The following is an 18,012-nucleotide window of genomic DNA, read 5'->3' as shown; positions in this document are numbered from 1 at the left end:
ATGTCCGCACTCTGAGTTGCGCATACTTTATTTTTTTAACTCTGCTTGTATTTAAATGGATGCTATTTGCCTTTGAGGAAATTGCATGAGCAGCTGCCCAAAACTTTTAAGTCTCACAAACAGAATGAACTCTGATGTAGGATTCTCATTTATCAAGGTTAACAGTAATTAAAATCATAAACATAGAATTGAGCACAGATCCGGCCCTTCAACCTACAATTATGTGCCAGCTGATATAAACCTATTCCACCGTCCATCTAGTCCTTCCTTTCCTCACAACTCATAACCCTCTGTCTTCCTTACATCCATGTACCTATCTAAAAGTCTTTTGAATGTCCTTATTTTTACCAGCTTCCACCACCACCATCCCCGGCAATGCATTCCAGGTACCCACCACTCTCGATGTAAAAATAAAACTTACTTCTGACATCTCCTCTAAACTTTCCTCCACTCACCTGAAATGGATGTCCTCTGCTATTGCACCCTTGGGAGAAAACGTCTTGGATTGCCGCTCCATCTATGCCCCTCATAATCTTATACACCTGCCTCTCATCCCACTTTGTTCCGCTGAGAAAAGCCCCAGCCCGCTCAACCCAGGAACCTAATAGCCAGAATGTGCCTGAGATTGTCTGATCTCGGAAGATAAGCAGGCTCAAGCCTGGTCAGTACTTGGAGGGGAGACTGCCCAGGAACACCAGGCACTGCAAGTTTCTGTGAGGGGTGGTGGAAAAAAGTGGCAACTCTCTGCCTGCCTTACGGTGGAGGAAAGCTAAAGAATTTTGTGTATGTTTCATTCTAAATGTATTACATGTCAATAATAGAACTTTTACCTTAAACCTTCTTCATAAAACATGTTCTCCAATCCAGGCAGCATCCAGGTAAATCTCCTCTGCATCCTTTGGACAAATCTCCAAAGACTTTGAAAAATTCAAAGACTGCTGTTCAAATGGCTTCATTGATTAAAGTTTTGAATTTGATAGAGGTTTGGAGGAGGGTAAATCCTACTGAGAAAGATTTTTCATTTTATTCTTCTTGTCATGATTCATTTTCAAGGATAGATTTTTTTCGGTTTCAGCACATTTGCAAGCTCGTATTACTCAGGCTGAATATAAGAGTAGAACAGTATCTGATCATTCATTGCTACTTATTTCTTGTGTTGGGTCCAAATTTTCATTGGAGATTTAATGCAATGTTATTGAAAAAGCCAGAATTTGTTAGTTTTATTAAAGATCAAATTGTTTCTTTTTTGAGTTTGAATAAGAATTCAGTACAGAGTAATTTTACTTTATGGGATGCTTTAAAGGCTTTTTTTACGAGGTCATATTATTAGTTATGCATTGAAAAAGAAGAAATTTTTGGCTAAGAGTCAGATGTTGGAGAAACAGATAGCTGATTTGGAAAAAGAGTTTCAGAGGAACTGTACGGAAGATAATAAAGCAGCTTTAACTAAATTAAAATTACGATATAATACATTATAAACATATCAATGTGAGCGTTTGATCCAAAGATCTAAACAATGTTATTATGAGTTAGGTGATAGAGCCCATAAAGTTTTAGCCTGGCAATTGAAAACAGAACAAGCTTTGAGAACTATCAATCCAGTGAGAAAAAGAACTTCAGTTACATAAACCTCAGGAAATAAATGACCAATTTTTATTATTTTATCTAAAATATACTTCTGAGGGGGTTCGAGATGATGGTTCTATTGAATCTTTTTTGTCTGATTTAAATTTGCCAATATTAGGGGAGATGATGTGAGAAAATTGGACTCTTACTGATTTTTAGATAAAGGATATCATACAACAAATGCCAAATGGGAAGTCTCCACGTGATGATGGGTTTTCTATTGAATTTTACAAAGCTTTTTATGATGATTTGTCTCCTTTATTTATGGATGTTCTTCAACAAGTGACGCAGGAACGAGCTTTACCAGAGTCGTGTTCAAGCGCAATAATAATGATAATATTTAAAAAAAAGACAGAGATCCTTTGAATGTAGCTTCATATTGGCCAATTTCTTTATTGAATATGGACTATAAAATAATAGTGAAATTATTGGCAAATAGACTTGCTAAATATTTGCCTCAATTAGTACATTTGGATCAAGTGGATTTTATTAAGAATAGGTATGCTTCTGACAATATTCTTAGAGTGATTTTGTTGATCAGTGCATCTCATCAGCAACCCAACCTACCAATGGTAGTTGCACTTGATGCGGAAAAAGCATTTGATAGGGTGGAATGGAATTTTTTATTTAAAGTATTGGAGAAGTTTAAGTTTGGACCTTTTTTATTGGTTGGGTTAAGGCATTATATAATAACCCATTTGCTAGGGTGGTGACAAATGGTCAAACCTCTTAATTATTTAAATTATCGCATTCAACTCATCAAGGTCATCTTTTGTCACCAGCTCTATTTGCGTTGGTCATCAAACCTTTAGCTCAAGTGATAGGGCAGAATGAGAATATTAAAGGAATAAGGATATTAGATGATGAATATAAGATCAATTTGTTTGCACATGATGTTTTGATATATTTAACACATCCGGAACAATCTTCAATTCATTTCCAAAAATGTTTAGAACAATATGGAGTATTATCTGGATATAATGTAAATTGGGATAAAAGTGAAATATTACCAATTTCAGATGGAAATTACAATCAGTGTAGGCAAATTACTAGACTGCGTTGGACTGACAAAGTTAAGTATTTGGGTATAATGATTGATGTAAAAATTCAATCATTGTATAAATTAAATTAGGTACCGTTAATGTGAAAGATTAAGGCTGATTTGATTAAATGGAAAGATCTTCCTTTGTCATTAATAGGTTGAGTAAATTGTATTAAGTTGAATGTTTTTCCATGTATTCAATATATTTTTCAGTCGATTCCTTGTTTACTTTCAAAATCTTTTTTTCAGGATTTAAATAAGGTAGTACGACAATTTTTATGGAAAGGAAATTTAGCTAGAATAGCGTTGCATAAATTGACTCGGAAATATGCTTTGGGAGGTTTACAATGACCTCATTTTCAAAATTATTATGAAGCTGCATATTTAAACTTCATTAATCATATGTTGGATGTTTCGCTTTCTCTTAGTTGGGTTGAATTGGCCAATATTTCAGAGTCTTAGTCGCATCATTTTATATTTAAGTGGAATTCTGTTTTATTACAGACATATAATGTACCGATTTTAAAACATTTGTTCGAGATTTGGAATAAGAGGAACTTTATTATAGGTACAAAAGGCAAAATATCAATTCAAACTCCATTATATCAAAATAAATTGATCCTTTTTTCATTGAATAATAGATTTTTAAAGGAATGGCAGATTAAAGGTATTATAGTGTTGTAGGATTGTTTTGAAGAAGGTCAATTTCTTCCTTTCAATCAACTTGGGGTAAAATTTGGAATTTCAGCAAATTCTTTCATTGTGTATTATCAAGTTAGAGCATTAATGAAAGATCATTTTGGAAGAGAAATGAAAATTCCTAAGTGAACAAAATTTGAATCTTTGATTTCTCATTCATTAATTAAGGGTTTTATTTCAGATATGTATACATTGTTGCAAGACACTATGGATAAAGTAAATTTAGATAAACCTAGGATTAAATGGGAAGGAGATTTAATTTGTGATATTGATCAGGGTGATTGGGAGATTATGTGCCATGATGGAGTGACTAAATTGCTCAATGTAAGATATAGTATGGTTAATTATAATTTTTTACATCGGTTGTACCTGACCCCTGAGAAATTGAAGAAATATGGATTTAGTAATTCAGAGCTGTGTTTTAAATGTGAACATTGTACAGGAACATTTTTACATTCAGTTTGGCTTTGTGATAAGGTTCAACCATTTTGGCAAAAAATTAGAGAATTTCTTCAAAAACTGTTTAAAATTAAATTTTTATTAGATCCAAAAATTTTCTTGTTGGGTTATATTGTTCTATTTAATGATGGGGGTTGGATAAGTTTCAGATCGCTTTTCTTCATCTAGCATTGTGGCAAAAAATTAGAGAATTTCTTCAAAAACTGTTTAAAATTAAATTTTTATTAGATCCAAAAATTTTCTTGTTGGGTTATATTGTTCTATTTAATGATGGGGGTTGGATAAGTTTCAGATCGCTTTTCTTCATCTAGCATTGTGGCAAAAAATTAGAGAATTTCTTCAAAAACTGTTTAAAATTAAATTTTTATTAGATCCAAAAATTTTCTTGTTGGGTTATATTGTTCTATTTAATGATGGGGGTTGGATAAGTTTCAGATCGCTTCTCTTCATCTAGCATTGGCTGTAGCGTGTAAATGTGTGGTGATTTCTTGGAAGGATGATGTAGAAGTGAATATAACTCATTGGCATAATGAATTAAGATCTTGTATTTATATGGAAAAAATAACATATAATTTACATGATAATTATAATTTTTTTCTTCAGATGTGGTCGTCTTATTTGAAATGTATGGGTTTAGTAATATTTTAAATCATTGTATGTTTTTTCTATTTTTTTTATGTTCCCCTTGTGGGGTTTGTTGAGGGTGGGGGGTGGGTGGGCTGGGGTTATTTTTATTCTATGTATTCTTTGATAAGTATTTTGAAAAATTTTAAATAAAGTTTGAAAAAAAATCTCTTCCACATCTTCACTAACTAAAACTTCCACCTCCTTCCTATAATGAGATGTCCAGAACTGAACACAATTCATTAAGTGTGGTCTAGCCAGTTTTAAAGAGCTGCAACAATGCCTCATGGTTTTTGAATTCAATCTCCTGACTATAGAAGGCCAGTATACCATCTTAATCACCCCATCAACTTGTGCAGCAACCTGGAGGGATCTATTGGCATAGGCCCCAAGATCCCTCTGTTCTTCTGCCAGGTACCCCACCTACTCTGGGAACATATTGATATGAAATATCCCATGTGGTTCCAGTTAAGTTAATAACTATACTTTTGAGAATGATTTAAATCAGCCATTCTCAGTGGGAATTAAAACACAATGCTGGAGAAACTCGGCAGGTGAAGAAATGTCCTTTATAAAGCAAATGTAAAAATAAATTACCAACATTTCGGGCTTGAGCCCTTCATCGAGGTATGGAAAAATGTCGGCAGGCATCCGAATGAAAGAGTGGAGTGGTCCAAAGGTAGGAGGTGATAGGTGGAGAAGGGAGGGAGGGAGGGCACAACTGCGATCAAGGAGGGATGGCTGGGTGAATAAAGAGGGAAGTTGGGGGAGGAGAACTGGAAAGGGGAAGGGAAGGAGGGAGGGGAAGAGGAGAACAAGTTAGCAGAAACCAGAAAAGTCGATGTTAATGTCATCTGGCTGGAGGGCGCCCAGGCAGAAAATCAGGTGTTGTTCCTCCAATCTGCAGGTGGTCTTGGTGAGATAGTACATGAGGCCATGAATGGACATGTGAGTGTGGGAGTGTGACACAGAACTGAAATGGTTGACTACTGGGAGGTCTCTGTCACTGGTGCGGATGGAGCGAAGGTGCTCAAGTTTATGCATTTTTACCGTTGCTATGCAAAGGATACTGTTTGACTGCTGAGTTTCTCCAGCTTTGTGTTTTTACTTCAACCACAGTGTCTGCAGATTTTCATGTTTTAACTCTCACCCTCCACCAACACCCCCACCCCCATCGCCTGGGGTCCACAGCACTTTTAAATAAAGGCCTTGTTTTATTTTCACCTCATGTAACATCAATTATTTTGTTTGTGTAGTCAGTAGGAGAGAAGTATGGAAGAAACAAAAGCTTGACTGGTGCACAGGGGAGGGGACCCATAAACTTTGAGCAGAGTCCTGCCGGGGGGGGGGGGGCAGGGTTGGGGGGCAGCATAGCTGTAAAAAGGGTTGAGAATGGCTGAGTTAAGCATATATTTTTAACAGGGTGCCACAGTACATATTTTATTGCTTATTAAAATATAATTACAATATGCTAAATCATGCCCTGGAGTCTGAAAAGGTGAAGTGAACAGGCTGTAGTCTGAGCTGAGCACATCACCCTGCAATGGTTCTGCCCTTGTTTCGTTCTTCCACTCATCATCTTTTCAGGGTCTTGCTCATCCTGTATTCAAGCAATAAACCTCACTATGTGAACCCTGGCATGACCACAGTTCTACCTTCCATTGTCAGGGACGGTGCTGGGATTCTACCTTTACACAATAATCATAACTGAGGAGGAAATTTCATCACACATGTTTCTCTGAAATCTCAGAAATATTTTTGATTGCAGCATTTGTGGATTTGTTGATTATCTTTTTTAATCGGTAATTGCAAACAGTCCATATGTTAAGGGCCGCTTCAATGCAAACAGAGGTCTGACCATAAACATGCTAATTGTGATGCCTTGTATTCATGAAATATCACAATGAAAATTCTACCTAGTCTCCACTGAAATTGTGCGCTTCCCTGGTCTTGCAAATGCATTGGTGAACAATGTAACATTATTGAATTCTGTTCTGCAATTCAACTGTCATGTTGATTGATTCAGTAGAACATACTGAGCCTCCTCCTTGTACACTGTTGAGTGATGAAAGGAAAGCTTAATTTAAATAGTGCCTTTCTTGGCTTTGGGGTTGTCTCAATCCAATTGAAGGCAACCAAGTTACTTATTGATGTGGAGGCTAAATGGTATATTTGGGGGGGGGGGGGGGGAGATTTTTTGGGTGGGAGGCATGGGCTTGTGGGTCGGAACAGCCTGTGCTGTAACCTTAAATGTAAAAATTTCTAAAGGATGCGGCAGCTAATCTGTGCACGGCAAAATTCCACAACACAAATATTGTAACAGCAGTGATTTAACACAGCTTACAGACACAAAAGTGGTAACGTCCAGATAATCTGTTTCTTTGTTTTTTTTTAATCTGGCTTTTGCACATCTGACCTTTCACCCCCTGCGTTTGACCCACTACTGATGTGCTGAGGTAAGGGGATGAATGCATTTTGCATCTGGCATGGGAACTCCAGTTAATAGTATATGTTCACCAACCCAGTGACGAAAGGTAAGTGCATTTTACTTTATGCAAAACTATTTAACGATCTGTCACAAATTCTGGAAATTTTGAAATCAGTTATTTAAAAAAACTTGTACATTTCTGCATTATTTGTTTATTAACGTGGTCAGATTATAAACAACAGGAATGAAAAAGAAGAACTCAATGGACAAACAATGTGGACCAATACAAAGCCAAAATCGATGAGTTTGTAGAACTTCCAGCTTGTGTTAGAAGTTCAATGACTGTACCAGACTAGGATTATAATTAAAGGTACAATCACTGTCAATGAACTGTTGTCATTTGGAAAAAATATTGAGTAAAAGGGTTTTAGTGATTCAAAAATGAAGTCATGGAATAAAAACATTCACACAGTGAGTGGTCACGGCCTGGACTAAATTCCTTGAAAACATGATGGAAGCAGGTTTAGTTGCCAGAATGAATTTGCATAAATATTTGTGGGAAGGACAAACTCATTAGCCCCTTTCAAACTGCAGCACCTAAGTAGCCCTCCTGGGACCAGGGTGCGATTAGTGGGGCAAAGGTGCTGGAAGCACCTTTCAAATCGCAGGGAATCGACCCATTAAATCGCCAACCCGGGGCATCCCGCCCCTGCAATGAGGTGTCGTGCACTCACCTGAATGTACTGCCAGATGTTCAGATGCTGGCTGCCTGGTGACGCACGCACGCAAGCGCTGACGTCACTGGAATAAGTGGATTGGCCATTTTCCTTTTCAAATCACCCGTGGACGTGACCTAGGTAAGTTTAACTGGGTTCCCTCACCACCTCTAAGGTAGGTCAGTGACGTGGTTGGGTTCCGACAGGGTTGATCCGGTTGGACCCTTTCAAGCTGCCGTGCAACTGGGGCATTAACCATGAAAATTGCTCTGTTGACCTCATTTTACATGGCAGGTTGAAAGGACTCATTTAAAGACTAACTTTGCACATTTTTATAAATGAACGTTTATTTTCTGTATTGTGCAGTCAATTTGTTTGCATTTCTTTCTTTGTTGACATTTAATCTTTTTTGTATACGCATCTTTTCTTGAGAACAGCTTTTTGCTCCACTAGATCTGTACTATCACAGTATACGCATCTTTTCTTGAGAACAGCTTTTTGCTCCACTGATAAGTTGAAATTCTGCCTGGCCTATGGGAAAAAAAAATGTCAGGGTTGTTTTTGTGTGATGTTATTCATGTACTCTGACAATAGATCTGAACATTGAACTTTGACTGGGTCACAGGAATAGAACTGTGGAGTAGGAGTGACTGTCTTCCTTTCAAAATAAAATGATTGTTAGCTTATGACATAAATATATCCTCCTTTCTTTCTTAAATTCAGTATGGGTTATGTGAAATTTGACCTTAATGACCTCTAAAGTCAAATCGGTTGATTAAGCTTGATCAAACTTGCTGCCCACTCTTGCTCCCGCTTCCCATCTCCCCTCCCCACCCCAGCATGGCACATTCCTTATAGACGTACTTACTTTTTGGGGGGATCTCTGGGATTATCTGAATCCAAGGATTGGATACTGCAGGCCTTTCGTGAAACAGAGAGGGCCGTGAACAGCAGTTTGGGCTGAGCAATGGATCCTGAGGCCTAATTCCCTGATTGCCCTGCTTCTCTTTTGACTTCTCTCTGCTGACCAAGGTCTTTTAAAACCTTAACAATACTTCCAATACATAGAAATAATTAAAGTTGACCATTATTAACAAAATAACAAATGAAATCAGTTCGACTTTAAGCAAAGACACAAATGAATAAGAACAAAGAAGCCATTAACTTGTGCTTATATTAGTGTAAAGGGTGGCCATTCCAAAGGACATGGTCATAGCAAAAACAACAAATGCAAACACACTGTGTGTATGTGTGGAGGAAGTGGGGGGGGGGTGTGTTCACAGCAATGGAGGAAGGGGGTGTGTGTGTGTGTGTGTCTTTGTGTGTGTGTGTGTGTTTGTGTCTCTTCACAGCAGTGGAAGAAGGGTGTGTGTTTGTGTCTCTTCACAGCAGTAGAAGAAGGGTGTGTGTGTATATATGTGTGTGTCTTCACAGCAGTGGAGGAAGGGTGTGTGTGTGTCTTCACAGCAATGGAGGAAGGGTGTGTGTATATGTGTGTTGTGTCTCTTCACAGCAGTGGAGGAAGGGTGTGTGTGTATGTGTGTGTATATATATATATATATTTTCTTTGGCTTGGCTTCGCGGACGAAGATTTATAGAGGGGTATGTCCACGTCTGCTGCAGACTCGTTGGTGACTGACAAGTCCGATGCGGGACAGGCAGGCACGGTTGCAGCGGTTGCAAGGGAAAATTGGTGGGTTGGGGTTAGGTGTTGGGTTTTTCCTCCTTTGTCTTTTGTCAGTGAGGTGGGCTCTGCGGTCTTCTTCAAAGGAGGTTGCTGCCCGCCGAACTGTGAGGCGTCAAGATGCACGGTTGGAGGTGAGATCAGCCCACTGGCGGTGGTCAATGTGGCAGGCACCAAGAGATTTCTTTAAGCAGTCTTTGTACCTCTTCTTTGGTGCACCTCTGTCTCGGTGGCCAGTGGAGAGCTCGCCATATAACACGATCTTGGGAAGGCGATGGTCCTCCATTCTGGAGATGTGACCCACCCAGCGCAGTTGGGTCTTCAGCAGCGTGGATTCGATGTTTACAGACTCTGCCAGCTTCGATGTTGGTGATGAAGTCACTCCAATGAATGTTGAGGATAGAGCGGAGACAGCGCTGATGGAAGCGTTCTAGGAGCCGTAGGTGATGCCGGTAGAGGACCCATGATTCGGAGCCGAACGGGAGTGTGGGTATGACAACGGCTCTGTACACGCTGATCTTTGTGTTTCTTCAGGTGGTTGTTTTTCCAGACTTTTTTGTGTAGTCTTCCAAAGGCGCTATTTGCCTTGGCGAGTCTGTTGTCTATCTCGTTGTCGATCCTTGCATCGGATGAAATGGTGCAGCCGAGGTAGGTAAACTGGTTGACCGTTTTGAGTTCTGTGTGCCCGATGGAGATGTGGGGGTACTGGTAGTCATGGTGGGGAGCTGGCTGATGGAGGACCTCAGTTTTCTTCAGGCTGACTTCCAGGCCAAACATTTTGGCAGTTTCCGCAAAACAGGATACACACACACACACACACACACACACACACACACACACACATATTATGATGACCATGACCTCCTTTGGAATGGCCACCCTAGGAAATGACACATACAAAAAAGTGTTGGTACTACTTACGCCGGCCTTCACTGGTACAACGCTGAGGGGTCAAAAAGGTGGAGTACATCCAGCCACTCAAATGAGGAAATTTCTCTTTCACCACTCAACTGGTAGATGTGGAAGTCAAAATATAGGTGTGGAAATCAAAGACCAGCCAACTCATGAGGAGGAGGTTTGTTGCAGTCCACAGTGCCACCAGCCAAGCACATTTTGAGCCATCTGGCTGGTGTTTAACGTGTGCCCATTATCACTGCACATTCTTTGGACCCTCTGATATTGAATCTGCTAGTAATTGTTGTCACTTTGCTTAAGTGGGACTGGCACCAAATAGGAGTACCATAACAGGAAAGATAAGAATCATAAAGAAACTTACCATCTTATCTACCTCCATAATATATACCTCCATAAAAATGAAAGTGCAATTTTAATCTCTGAGGTAAATCATTGTGCTTACAATAAGATTATTTGATCTGTGTAAAATGCAAACAAACTATGTGAAAGATGGATGAATTTGACATTCTTATTAACATTAATAATAATAATCGTGTGACTTTTCCAAAACTCACGGTCTCGGGAGAGAGTAGGATCGGTCTCGGGAGGCGTGTCCAGCCGGCAGCAGCCAATCATAGTATTTTCCCTCATTCACCTCTCCTTTTAAAGAAGGGTCCTGCGGGGTGAGAAAAAGATGAAACATTTATAGATATATATATTTTACAGATTAATTCTGTTAGGGGGCCTCCTTTGCTGCAGCGAATGACATGCTAATGGTTGGGGGGGTCTGCTCTAGCGTTCTGAGCAGCTTGTGGGGTTGGCCTGTCATCATCGATTACAGTTCAACGGGGGGGGGGGGGGGTGGGTGGGGGGTGAGGAACAGGTCAGGGGGTAAGGGAGTGTGGTGCCGGTGAATTGCGGTAACAGCAGTAGCCACGGGTGATCAGCCGTAGACTTAGGGACTTGTAAGATAGCAGTGGGGGACAGTGTCTGTTAGTGGTCAGTGGTGGCCAAAGGGGCGCTCGATGGTGCCAGATCTCAGATTGAGACTGTATCCTCGCACCCATCAGAGAAGACAATATAGGCATACTGGGGGTTGGCGTGGAGGAGGAAGACCCCCTTGACCAGTGAGTCAGTCTTAGATTGTCTGGTGTGCTTCCAAAACAGGAACAGTCCTGGGGAGGCAAGGCAGATGGACAGCATATTCCCTGACACACATTTCCTAGGGAAAGCAAATATCCATTCATGAGGTGAGCTGTTAGTGGCCGTACAGAGTGGAGTGCTTTTGGAAGGACTGCTTGTCATTGAGAGACCCTCTGCCAAGAAGATGGTTTTCAAGACCATGACGTTCTCCCTTTCCACGCCCATTTCCTCTAGGGTTGTAACTGAAGGTCCTGCTCGTGGCGATGCCCCTGGCCAGCAGGTACTGCGGCATCTCATCACTTATGAATGACGTCCCCTGGTTGCTGCTGTCGAAGCCGGGGTACCCAAAGAACGTGAATATTTTTTGGAGGGCCTTGATAACTGTGGCCATTTTCATGTCCAGACAGGGGATGGCGAAAGGTAAATGTGAATATTCATCAATGATTGTAAGGAAGTAGGCATTCTGATTGGAGGAAGGGAGGGGCCCTGTGAAATCAATGCTTAGTCACTCGAAGGTGCGGGTAGCTTTGATCAGGTATGCCTTGTTGAGTCGGTAGAATTGTGCTTTGTATTTGGTGCAGACCTGGCAGATTTTAGTCATTGTCTGGACTTCCTCAATGGTGTATGGTAGGTTCCAAGCTTTGATAAAATGGACCCATTGAGCGTAATATGAAAAGAACCTGAGGCACCTCTTCAATGCTTTAATGGTATGTGAGAGAGCTAGCTCCAGCCATGGACGCAGATGCTGAGGATGGCTAGTTGTGTTGTCCGGAACACATATCTATTCTTGTTATAAGTAAGATTCAGGCATTTTGTTGCCTGGAGGAATTTACGGAGATTTGCATCGTGATCTTGCAGGTCGTGCCCACAGATGGTCACACTATCAAGATATGGGAAGGTGGTCTGCAGCTTATAATGGTCAACCAGGCGGTCCATCTCCTGATGGAACACGGAGACCTTGTTGGTGATGCCGAAAGGGACCTGGAGGAAGTGGTCGAGATGGCCATGCACCTCGAAATGCCATATACTGGTGGTCCTCTGAGTGGATCAGGACCTGGTGATACATCAACTTCAGGTCGATTGTGGAGAATACGCGATATTTTGCGATCTGGTTGACCATATCTGATAGGCAAGGAAGGAGGTATTTGTCAAGCTGTGTGTACTGGTTGATGGTCTGGCTGTAATCTCGGACTATTCTATTCTTTTCCCTGTTCTTTACCACAACCACCTGGGCCTTCCAAGGGCTATTTCAGGCCTCGATAATGCCCTCGTCCTACAAGCACTGAAGCTCCGACTGAATGAATGCCTTGTCTTCCGTACAGTACTCCTGGTGGCCACCGGCTTGCGGTCGGGGTTGAGGTTGATGAACAATGTGGGGGAGGGGAAAAATGGGTCGACATTGAGGATTGAGAGATCACAGGTAGCATGCAGAAGACTGTCTGTGAATTGTTCTTTGCAAATGGTGAGGTGGGGGGGAATGGGGCCCATCGAATTTCAATGTTACTTTCTGAAGCTGGCACTGGAAATCCAACCTCAGTAGTAAGGGGACACTGAGTTATAGCATGAGGAGTCGTCTGAAACATTTGTAAACTGCCTCCAACGGTCAGGGTCACCCATGGACAGCTGTCATGTGGGATTTTGATGTGAGTGATATCTTGTGTTTGGCGGGCCGTACTTTAAGGGATAGGTGCTTAGCGGTACTGAGGCGAATAAAACTTTCTGTACTCCTGCTATCGAATGAACAGTTCATAAAGTTCCACTTTACCTGGACTTACATCAATGGACCTGACGAATTTGTGTGGTTCCCTTTGGTTCAAGGTGATGGAGGCCAGTATAGACTCGCTCTCTGAGTCCAATGGGTGCTCATGATCCCGAGATGGCCGCCCTCGATCCCAAAAACTCTGCCCTCGCTGTTCCCCCATGGTGTTGTATGCCTGAGAAGACGGCGTTTGCTGCGAGGGCCAAGCTGGCAGCCCCCATGATGTCGCTGGTTCATAGAGGAGATGGTGCTGATCATGCTGTCCGGAATGGCAACTGTCCAGACTGTCCTGCACCCAATGCATACCGCCCCCTTGGAAGGGCAGCGTTTCCTTGGGAGCATACCTTGCCTGCAGAAGTAACAATTGAACTGCGGCTGAGGTCAGGTCACTAGAGGAGTGGGTTGGTGTGGGAAACCAGTCGCTCATGGCACAGGACAATCCCACGTCCCAAGATAGCAGCGCCTGAGTAATCAACCAAGTTTTGGAGGGCCACCTCCAGTGTCTTTGTCAGCTCAACTGCCCTCTGTAGCTCAAATACTTATGTTCTAGGAGTTTCTGTCTTATGTACCCAGAGAGGATATCACATACATTTGCATCCTGGATAAAGTCCTCAGCATTCTGGGTGACTGTCACTGCTTTACAGTCGCGTGCTCTGTATAGGTTCTGGACCCTTGACTCAATGGATCACTGCTTTCTGGTGGCCAGGAGGTGCCCTGGCACGAACCTCATTTACTTTCTTGTGATACTGGGCCTTCAGTCTCCATGACCGCCGGGTACAAGCTGCCGTCGCTGATCATTGGGAATACTTGGGGTCTGACTCGCAAGAAGAGTAATCTCAATTGGTTAGCATCAGTAGTGATAACGTCTGTGGCCGCTGCCAGGAAGTCCTTAAAACAGCAAAGCCAGAGTTCAAACATGTTCAGGGCGTCAGGCAATCAAGGGTCGATGTTGAGCTTCTCAGGTTTCAAGTACTGTTCCATGTTTTCTTGAAAAATTTAGTTAATAAAATTGATGCATCATCATTAATCACAAAAGAGTGGTGAAACTGATAGGGTTTCATTAACTATAGATTGGAACAGCCATCAACCTCATTGACTGATCAAGGCTGAGTGGATTATGGGTAGGATCAATCTCAGGAGGTGGATCTAGCCGGCAACAGCCAATCATAGCATAATAGTGGTTTACCTCAGAGGTAAAAGGGGGTCTGGACCATCCATACCCTGTCGGAGCTAACTAGCCTTATTAACTGCCCTCAGATGTATAAAATTTGTATAAATAATGGCTTACCAGTTGAATTTAAAGGGCCTGAGTCAAATTGCAGCAAGAGTCAAATTTGCTTAGCAAAAGGTCTGAATGATTCTCTGTTCCCTTCAGCATTAGCTCCAACTCCCTAAAGGTGCTAGCAGTCCAGTTCAGAGAGTGGATACGAGTGGCAAGAACTGGGCTTCAGCCACAGGCAAGGTGAAACAGAAGTTGCAACTGTGGAGACAACATCAGGTGTGAGGTGCTCTCGGTGCTGCTGTATGTGGTGCAGGTGTGGCTTATCCCTCACACCTGCACCCTGGCAGTCACCAGAGCAGTATTTTGATGCATTTGGGGCTCCAAAATGGACAGGGTCAGAAGGAACACTATGTACAAGTCACCAGAAAATGGGGGCAAGGATGTACCCAGTGTGGCACTCATCCTGGTGACCACTTTTGTGTGTGGCTGCATCAAGCTGTGTGTGGAACCAAGGAACGAGGGCACCAAGTACCACTTTGTGTTAAGGTTCTACCTGTCACAGGTGTTGCAAAGGATAGGCCTGACCCTGTTGGCTAGCTGGATGCTGTCACACTACCTTTCTTTCATGCAAAAGTCCTTCCAGGACAATACCTTAGACCACAAGGCTATTGGGCAGTGCTTAGCACAGAATGTCCTGCAGAAACTGAGAGAGGACTCTATGGATCTGGTGGGATGGTTCCCTGAGCAGATTGTCCAGGTCATCTGGCAGAATGTCTCATCACCAGGGCTTATTAATAAGCACCAGGACCTGGCCTGGCTGGCGGTGAGAGTGGCACTCCCAGTGAGATCCTTCCTGTACGACCTGAACATCACCTTCAATGCCCGCTGTCCTTGGGACAGCTGCAGTGGAGTGGAGACCATCGCCCACCCCTTTGCCAAAATCAAATTCGCAAGAAAGTGTGGAGAGGGATGCAGGGGGCTCTGTCACGGTTCATCCCCAGCGACAGCGTGACAGAGGATTCCAATTTATGGACTGTCCATGGGGACACACTCTGAGTCTAACATCAAGAACTCCTGGAAGACAAACAACTCGGTAAAGATGCCCTTTGGTCGACCTACTCTTCTTGGGGACCAGGATGATTGATGCCATTTTGAAGCTGGTGGGAACCTCTGACTGGAGCAATGAGAGATTGATTTTCAGTACCCTGCCAGGTACGCCTGACACCTTGTGAGGGTTCACCCTCTTGAATGATGTTCTGATGTTGGACTCAGAAAGAGATATCACAGGGTCATCAGCCTTTGCAGGGATTCTATTAGGCACTGTTGTGTTCTTCTCAAAGCGGGCAGCTCCTCGGGTAATGAAGCACCACAGCCATCTATATTGTTTACCCTCACTTTGATGTCTGTAATGGCCTGCACTCCCTGGCATGTATCTGCTTCTGTCTCTAGCTTCCTCTGCAATTGCCACTTTGCTGCAGAGATAGCCTTCTGCAGATTGTACCTAGACTCCTTGTAGAGATTTCGATCCTCGCCCTTAAACACTCTTGTCCTTGTCCTCGGCAGGTTGTGAATCCTCTGATTCATCCAAGGTTTCTGGTTGGGAAACTCACGGTAGGTGTTCATGGGTAAACACTCATCCATGCAGGTGACATGTGTTGCATATTCATTTCTCTGAGGTTGAGTCCTTGAATGATTCAGTCCACTGATTCAAAGCAATCCTGCAGATGCTCCTCTGCCTCCCTCGACCAAACTTTCACTACAGGTGATGTGGTCCTCAGTCTCTGCTTGTAAGCTGGGAGAAGTACAGCCAAGTGATCAGACTTGCTGAACTATGGCTCAGTGGATGTTCTTAATGGTGGTGTAGTGTGGTCAAGTGTGTTGGCTCCCCTGGTCTCGCAGATAACATGGTGGTGGTAGTTTGTCAGAGACTTCTACAGGTTAGCCTGATTGATGTCTACTGCAGTGATCAGGAGGCATCAGGATATGTTGTCTCATGGGTGCTAATCACAGTGCTCAGTCTCTCCAGTGCCAGTCTGAGGTTAGCCTGGGGTGGAATGTACATTGTGACCAGAATGATGGAGGTAAACTCCCTCGGCAGGTAGACTGGGTGATATTTGATTGCCAGATGTTCCAGGTCAGGGGAGCAGGACTAGGACATAACCGTCATGTTTGTGCACCATGATGAATTGATGGCAACACAAACGCCACCGCCCTGGTTTTTCCTGATGCTGCTGTCTGCTCAGAGCAATGGAGGTTGCTGTGGTACCGTGCCTGAAATGAACTGCTGGACTGGGCAGATTAGAGGAGCCACACTTCGTGTTCCATCTGGATGCCCTCTAACCAGATGGCATTGACTTTTCCAGTTTTCAATGCCCACATCTTTCCCCTTCCCCAATCTTCTCTAGTTCTGTCACTCTTCCCCTTTCCCAGTCTCCTTCCCTCTATCTCTGCATTCACAGAGCCACCCCTCCTCTGATCAAATCTCACCTTTCCTCCTATCCCTGTCCAATGATCACCTTTTGTCTGTTGGCCTGAGCTCCTCCCCCTTCTCTTGCCCCAACCTTTTGATTGAGGCCCTTGCCTGCTTTTTGCTCATACCTTGAAGAAGGACTCAGGCCCGCAGCATTGGCAATGCATCTTTACTTCCTATGGTCGCCGAGAGACCGGCAGAGATCCTCCACCAACCAGTGTGGCTGTGTTTTTTTTGAACTACAATCAGAGCATCTGCTGAATTTCCAGTTTCACTCCATTTAAAACCGATTAGGCGAATTATTTTTCTCTTCCAAGTAGACTACTTCAAAGGGGTGGGGATGGAAGCAGAATATTCAGCTGACGTTGCTAGATTTTTGATAAGCAAAAGAGATGCAAAGTTAAGTTTTCAACATCGTGAAAATGACATTCAAGAATGATTTTTAATAGACAGTGGAACAAGGGTTGGAGCCAGGTGGTCAAACTCCTGCTCCCAGTTCCTACGTCAGTGTGATTTCAAAGTCCCACTGCCAGCAAACGTAATTCCACTTTACCGGCCAGTAAACCCCCCGCACCACCCCCCCCCCCCCCCCCCCCCCCATCGCCACAGAATTCTAAAAGCAACTGCTGAAACCATCCTAGATAAGAATTTGCATATGTTTTTGTGACTTCCCAAGAGTTGCAAACAAAAAAATCCCCCCCCAACCCCCGTATTAAATCTAAATTTCACCAAAAGCATTCGCATTTCAATTTCTTTCGGCCACTAAGAAAAAAAAATCAGCAAATGTTTTGAAGGTGAAATATTTTGCGCAATTTTGATTGCAGTGGCTTTAAATTACAACTAACTTGAAGAAAGTTACAGAAAAGTTTCCTGGACGATGAGGGGGAGGCGCCTGCTGTCAGGAACGGCCACCATCTGCACAAGCCATCAAGTCGTGCGCTCACAAGAACTTGAACGCCTCGCTGATTTTTTGGCTTTGCAAGGAACTTTTTGTCGGTTTCAAGAACTTGCGACGTGACCCCTTTCCATTTAACCCCGGGACAGCGCGGCCAGACCCTCGTCCTTCCGCGTCACACAGCCTCGACCGCGCAACTCGCTCTTCCCGCACCTCATCGTGTGATTGACAGCGGCCTGAGCCAATCAGTGGCAACAAAAAGCCAGGCCGACCAATGGGCGCCGAGTGACGGCGGGCGCAAAATTGATCCGCTCGGGCCAATTGTGGGGGAGCGGGCGGCCTTTCTGTTTG

General features: G+C 43.1%; 1 long non-coding RNA gene across 2 annotated transcripts; it reads right to left on the bottom strand.

Moving 5' to 3' along the window:
- Nucleotides 1-7,943: 7,943 nt before the first annotated feature.
- Nucleotides 7,944-17,860, bottom strand: LOC138758186 (uncharacterized). 2 transcript variants are annotated; one of them, XR_011354198.1, is made up of 4 exons: nucleotides 17,612-17,860; nucleotides 16,895-17,134; nucleotides 10,748-10,848; nucleotides 7,944-8,125 (listed from the first exon to the last, which is right to left on the bottom strand). It is a non-coding gene; the product is annotated as an uncharacterized lncRNA (long non-coding RNA). The 2 variants fall into 2 exon arrangements; XR_011354199.1 differs by having other exon boundaries at nucleotides 17,626-17,860.
- Nucleotides 17,861-18,012: the final 152 nt, after the last annotated feature.

Source organism: Narcine bancroftii, chromosome 3, assembly GCF_036971445.1.
Source record: "Narcine bancroftii isolate sNarBan1 chromosome 3, sNarBan1.hap1, whole genome shotgun sequence".
NCBI classification, from domain to species: Eukaryota; Metazoa; Chordata; class Chondrichthyes; order Torpediniformes; family Narcinidae; genus Narcine; species Narcine bancroftii.
The sequence above is the reverse complement of the archived record's forward strand: the minus strand, read 5'-3'. Positions and strand labels throughout refer to the sequence as shown.